The sequence below is a fragment of the Papaver somniferum genome, chromosome 9 (genome assembly GCF_003573695.1).
Source record: "Papaver somniferum cultivar HN1 chromosome 9, ASM357369v1, whole genome shotgun sequence".
NCBI lineage: Eukaryota > Viridiplantae > Streptophyta > Magnoliopsida > Ranunculales > Papaveraceae > Papaver > Papaver somniferum.
The window spans coordinates 122,882,118-122,889,788 of record NC_039366.1 but is presented as its reverse complement, the minus strand read 5'-3'; positions in this window follow the sequence as shown (position 1 = coordinate 122,889,788).

The following is a 7,671-nucleotide window of genomic DNA, read 5'->3' as shown; positions in this document are numbered from 1 at the left end:
CTAGGTATCCAGTGAAATCTAAACGACCTAATTTTAGAAAAAACAACAATAAGACACAACAACTTAATAAAAAAAATAATCGTCCTTCCGGTCTGTTATAAATGCGGAAAAGTTGGGCATTATAGCAATAAGTGTCGTACAAAAAAAAAATGAGTTAATCTAGACGAAGGTCTCAAACGTCAATTAGAGCAAGTCCTCTTAATGGATTCTGATCTATCTGAAGAGGATGAATCATCTTATTCAGAAATGATTTAGAGACTATTTCAGGATTGGAGGATGATGAGTACAGAAATTGTTCTTGTAAAAATTGTTTTCATAAACAAATATCTAGTCTGGAATTAATGTCTCACAATGAAGAAAATTTCATATTAGAATTAATTGATAAAATTGAAAATCCAGAATCAAAGCGCATAGCTTTGGAAAAATATATTGAGTAGCTAAACGAGCACCAAAACAGAGAAAATGAAACTTCTTACAAACCTTATAGTTTTAAGGAGATAATGGCAAGAGTAGAAAATCATCATATTAAAAAGAACCTTCAATCAGATCTTAGGGCAGAAGTTAATCAGGTTAAAGAAGAATTACGAGTCTTAAGCAAAGGGTCCAGATATTGGAACTTCATAAACCAGTGGACTGTGATATGACTCACAAGAAGAAAACTCTTTCGATGAAATTTTACAAAACTACCAACTCATATTACTACACAAAAACATATAAACAAACCAGAATCACCTACTAAATCAGGATATCGAAAAATGCAATTCATTAATATAATAGATAAAGTCACTCAAAAGTGGTACACCTTAGTAACCTTCATAGGAAAGAATACCGTTTTGAAACTATGGCACTCATAGATTCAGGGGCAGATCTAAACTGCTTAAATGAAGGATTAGTTCCCACAAATATTTTAGCAAACAACCCAAGTTCTTAATACTGCAGATGGAAACAAATTGATAATTAATTACAAATTGTCTGATGCTGCGTATGTAATAATGGATTTGTCTAGCACACCATTTATCATGGTAAAGAATTTATCTCAATCCTGCATATTAGGAACTCCATTTTGAATATGTTATACCCGTTAAGTATTAACTACGGGCATTGAAGCCCTCATTCAGGACATAAATATATTTGAATTTGTCTCTGAACCTAGGCAAAAATTTATTAACCAGGTTCAAGAAAAATCAGCACAAAGAAATTTTTTTTCTTCTTAAAAGAGGAGATCAATATAAGCAAATAGAAGAAAAATAAATGCCCAAAACTCCAAAAACAAATCAATGATTTTAATGATCTTTTGAAAGAAGTTTGTGCTGAAATCCCAAATGCATTCTGGGAAAGAAAACAACATATAGTAGAATTACCTTATGAACCAGATTTTTCTGAAAAAATGATTCCAACAAAAGCCAGACCAATTCAAATGAACAATAGATTTAGAAATATGTAAATCTGAAATTCAAGATTTACTAGATAAAGGTTGATTAGAAAAAGTTACTCTCCTTGGAGTTGTCCTGCATTTATGTAGAAAAAGCAGCTGAATTAGAAAGAGGAGTTCCGAGATTAGTCATCAACTATAAGCCTTTGAATAAAGCATTAAGATGGATTAGGTATCCAATTCCTAATAAAAAAGACTTTTAGATAGATTACATAATGCTGTCATATTTTCAAAATTTGACTTAAAGTCAGGATATTGGCAAATTCAAATCGCAGAAAAAGACAAGTATAAAACTGCATTTACGGTTCCTTTGGACATTATGAATGGAATGTTATGCCATTTGGTTTAAAAATGCTCCATCAGAATTTCAACATATTATGAATAATATTTAATTCTTATTCAACTTTTACAATTTATACATTGATGATGTATTAATATATCTGAATCAATTGAACATTTTAAACACTTATCAAATTCCTCAAATAGTAAAACAGGTGGATTAGTGGTATCTGCAAAAAATATGAAAATTTCAAACCCAGGTTAGATTCCTTGGTCATAATATTAATAAAGGTACTATAATACCTATAGAACGAGCTATATCTTTTGATGATAAATTCCCTGATGAAATCAAGGATAAAAGACAATTACAGAGATTTTTAGGAAGTCTAAATTATATAGCAGACTTTTATAAGGATTTAGCTAAGGATAGCAAACCTCTATATGCAAGGTTAAGGAAAAACCCTGTTAGCTGGAGCAATGAACATACAAGTGTTGTTATAAAAATCAAAGCTAAAGCCAAAGAATTGCCATGTCTGACTATAGCAAATCCAACAGCCTATAAAATAGTTGAAACTGATGCTTCAGATGTCGGGTATGGAGGAATCCTTAAACAAAGGATTCATAATAAGGAACAATTAGTTAGATATACATCGGGTGTGTGGAAAGTGGCACAACAAAACTACTCAACCATTAAAAAAGAAATATTGGCAATAATTCATTGTGTTACTAAATTTGAAAGTGATTTGTTAAACCAGGAATTTCTTATTAGAGTGGATTGCCAGGCAGCGAAGGAGGTATTGGTAAAGGATGTTAAAAATTTAGCCTCTAGGAAAATTTTTACAAGATGGCAAGCCATTTTATCAGCATTTGATTTCAAAATTGAATATATAAAAGGTGAAACTAATTCTCTACCGGATTTCTTAACTCGTGAATTTTTGCAGGGGAAGCATGGACTGCCAGATAACTAGGGGAAAAGCTCCTCAAATTTCTTACCCAACTCCTAATAAAAGGAATAAAAATAATCCTATTACGATTAAAGGAAACCGACATAAGGGGAAACAATATTCTGCATCAGAAGAAAAATCGTCATTTCTAATGTCCACATCACATCTCTTTTGGCGGTAGAAACAGAGCATTCCACAAGAGATCTTGCATAAGTTGCAAGCATGTACTTAAAAGATCATATTTTACCACATTATGGTAAAACTAGAGAATTTTATGAAACCATACTCATAGAGACAGGATCTATCCTTCTAACACATAATACAAGAGATGGTAATGGTCCTCCTAAATTCTCCAAGCTTGTTATTCTTAAGGTATTATCATACCGAGATTGGGGAATGAACCCTCATGCGTTGAAAAAATTTAATGATCACCCCCATATCAAACCTCGATCATATAGTTATACTGATTATATTAAAGCATGGACGCATACATTCTGCTATCAAAATCAGAGATTCTCTCATTTATGGTATATTGGTTTTAAACTAAATACAATCAAAGAGCTACCAAATTGGTTTAGAGCTTCGCTGAGTATCTGGGGACCGTGCCCGGAGATTTTACCTGCATATATTGCAGAAATGTTAAATAAATTTATCAAGGCTAATAGACAATCATATGATATAAGACGATTAATGCAGTGGTTCTTTATACTCTATGAAATCCCATGGATTCTAAGATGGAATTCTTCAATTCCACAAGACAATGATCCTGAATGGGATTATATCCCTTACTTAGAAAGACAATTATATATCAAATGGTGGGATAGATATAATGCTGCCCATCTACAACCAACTACATTTAACATACAGTTTGTTGCAGCCCAGCTTATGGTATCGGCATCGACCTCCTCAATGCCGATGGAATTCTCAACCCACATACTCGCGTTGAAGCACAGGTACAAGAGTTTTTCAAAGGAGGAATTCAAGAAACAAATTTTAGAGGCACTTGATAATGAAGGTTTGAGTTCCCAACCATCCTCGTCAAAAACCTGTGACGAAGAAGAAATAAAATCGGAAAGTACAGAAGACCCGAATGCAAATGGTGATGATTTCTTTGGAATAATCTAAGGTTTAAATGGTTGGAAGAAATTAGGAAAATCTTAATTATATTATTTAAAGAAAATTTATTGGCCAACGTTTATCAACATGAAGCAGGATCGACTCCACTATTCATCAAGGACACGTATTTGCTTCAAAAAGTAAAAGTAAAAAAATAAAAATAAATTAATAATTATTCCAAAAAAGGAAAAAAGATAAATCTTATCTAAGATTGCCACCTTGGATTATGTCTGCCACTTGTCAACCACTTATAGGTTGTTTTATTTATAGATAGGATTCTCAAATCTTATCTCTTTTGTTTTTTGCAAACTTTCCCCTTATATAAATATCCATTAAGTGAAAGGGAAAGAGCAAATTTTTAGTTTTCAAGAGTCAATGTCTATGAGTTTGAGAGTGAAAGTTTCTGAGTGTTTCCTATTTTGAGAGTGATAGTTTGTGAGTGTTTTCATGTTCTAAGTATGAGTTTGAAGTTGTTTGGTGTACTATCTATTAAGGAATAAAAGACTACTTTGTAAGTATCTATATTCGTTATCTATGTTTTAAGTTTCTTTTAATTATGAGGATTCCTTTTAATTTTCTATTAATCATTTCTTAAATTATCTTTTAATTGATCTTTCTATTTATTAGTCGTAATTTCTATTTATTAGTTTATTATTCTTAACAAAAATAAATATATAAAATCTCGGAACGTTTTCGTATATATATATTAAAAAATGAATTAATCATTGCTCTCCAAATCTTTTGCATATGACAAAAGGAAAAGGTGTTCTGGTTTATGAAAATGCTCCTAAAGCCAATAGGAGGCTGGTTCTAACGAGAACTCCCAGGATGAAGGTGAAGGATGTACGGCTGAGACTTTTTCCATCTCCGGATAAAGTCATTAATATTTCTACTGACACGATTGAGTCTTCTTCTAGAATGAATCAGGCTTCCCCGACATACACTCCGACGTCACCCTACAAGAAGTCCTTAAATGAGTTGTTTGATGAAACAGATCCCGCTGATATTACTCCAGATTTTTTTGCAGTCCCTGTCAAGACGAGTGGTGTTCGAATCACCGAAGAGGACTCGGCCATTTTTGATCCCGATGTTGCCAAAGGCTTGGCAAATGGCTGCCTTCTACCCAAAGATCGACAGGCTTATGCCCAAATCACCGATCTGGCTGAAATATTTGGCATCTACAACATGAACATGTATCGCCTGTTATCTTCAATTGATCGTGCGAATCAAATACTGAAATCTTCTACAGATGAGCGGGATTACTTGATTCAAGCCGCCTTGCTAACAAAGACCAGGAAATCAAACGCCTCCGTTCCGAGATAGCTTTTAAGGATATGGAGATTAGAGATCTCAATGATGACTTGGAGGAATATCGCTAGGAAAAGCATAAATATCTTTATTTCATTTTCAAGGCATTAATATTTATTTTATTTTTTTGTTTGTTCCTTAGGAATCTTTATTAAAATAAAATCATCATTTTATTATTATGATTGTTTCTTTTGTGTGTGTTTGGTTTTCCAACCTCTCCAATTTTGTCATTATCCTGGAATGGGGTTCCATTGCCCATGAAACGAGGTCCTTGCTCACTTTAAGTCTCCGCTAATATTAGTTAGCTTGCTTATAAATTCGTGCAAGATTGACTAAGATTGTGCGAAGGTTATATATATTCCCTCTAATCAAAGACAATTTGTTTAGTTCTCACTGCCCTGAGATGGGGTTCCATTGCCCATGGAACAAGGTCCTTGCTATTCTTGAGCCTGCGCTAAATCGGTTTAGCTTGCTCGCAAATTTGTGCAAGTATTGACTAAGACCGTGCAAGGAATTTATTTCCTCTAATCAAAGCCAAGTTGGGATCGGTGCTAGCTGTGCGAGAGTTATTGTCTAACAGCTCTGGCTAGTATGCCAGAAGTTTATGTCCGATCTTAGCAGTGCGAGTGTTATTACTAAACGACTCTGGCTAGTACCGAAGTGTGTATCATACATTTGTTTATGAATATTGAAAATAAATTAAGCAATCGTTTAGGTTTACCTCATGAGATATGCCTCTCCTAATTAAAGAATATGAATACCGTATTGTCATTGTCGTACTCCGACCTTCTCGTCATGGATATCCATCCATATTAGTTTGATCTTTTAAGCGTAGATAAAAATCATTTATTATAGGGAAATTATTATTACATTAATGGAATTTTTTTCAAATTGAAAGAATTCCATGGTTTTGGCTCTACGTGGCCATTGAATTTCTTTAGCCAGTATGCTCCGCCTCCAGCGGGCCTATCAATGAGGTAAGGACCCTCCCAATTAGCATTCAACTTTCCACTGTTGGGATCAAGTGTGCTAGGCCTGGTCTTGCGTAGCACCTGCTCTCCTGGTTGAAATACTCATTCCCGAACTTTCTTGTTATATTGAAACTTCATGGACTGTTGATAAATGGCCAACTTTCTAGATGCTTCTTCTCGAACATCTTCTAGGAGTTCTTTATCCCTTGATAGGATCTCCGAGTTTTGTCCTGAACGTTCGACTAGTGTTTTTGTTGTTGGGACAAGCAATTTACTGGAGCTACAGCTTCTACTCCGTAAGCTAATCTAAATGGTGCAAACCCTGTTGACCGCCTTGGTGTTGTTTTGTATGCCCATAAGACTCCGGGTAAGAACTCCGTCCATCTTCATTTAGCTTTATTGAGAGTTCGTTTAAGGTTGTCCAGGATCACTCGATTGGTTGCTTCAGCTTTCCCGTTACTCTATGCATAATAGGGGGCGGAAAAATTGTGCTCGATGTGTAATCCTTCGCAGAGGGACTTGATCGTTTGTGAGTCAAACCGCTTTCCGTTGTCAGATATGATAGTAGATGGTACGCCGAACCTGCATATTATGTTCTCCCAAATAAATTTTTGGACATGAACTGCTTCAGTTCGTATCAAGGCTACCGCTTCTACCCAGTTGGTAAAATATTCAGTTGCTACTAGTAAATATTTGATGCCCCCAGGTGCAGTAGGAAATGGACCTACGATGTCCAATCCCCACATACTGAAGGGCCAAGGGCTCATAACAGGGTGCAACTCATTTGGTGGCCTTTTTAGAAGGGGACCGTGTAATTGAAATGGTACGCATTTCTTGGCGTATTCCTTTGCGTTCCTTTGCATGTAAGGCCAAAAGTATCCCTGAGATAAGAGTTTGTGTGCTAAGCTCCTTCCACTTGAATGATTTCCGCAACATCCCTCATGTGTTTCTACCATCAATTGTTTCCCTACATCTAGAGTCACACAACGCAGATATGGCTCCATTGCAATTGGTTTTTTGTAGAGTTCGCCTTCGATCAATACGTACCTCCATGCAATTTTTTGATATTTTTCTAGCTTGATATTTATCTTCCGGAAGTTCTTGATCTTGTAAGTAACGAATATATGGTAATCTCCAATCTTCGATATCCATGGGATCATTCTCTTCTTCTTCCGGTGAATTATCTTGCATAGATTCACCAACTTCATTGTTGCATATAATATTTGTTGCAAAAGAATCCTTCTGAACGCTTGGGAATTCTTGGAATTCGACGACGATATACCTTGGGGTATCAGACTCCACAGCTGATGACAGGTATGCAAGTGCATCTGCATGTCTATTCTCCACCCTCAGTTTTTGCTCGATGCTGAAAACGTCGAACTTCTTTGCCAATTCAGTTATACATTCGAGATAAGATGCTAATTTTTCATTCTTCGCCTTATATGACCCAGTAAATTGATGTGCCACTATCATTGAGTCGGTTGTCAGTTTCACTCTTCGCGCCCCCAAATGTAATGCAGTTTTTAGGCCGGATATTGCTGCTTCGTACTCGGCTTGATTGTTGGAGGATGGGAATCCTAGCCGGATAGCCTTTTCCATCTGCAACCCGTCTGGAGAGACC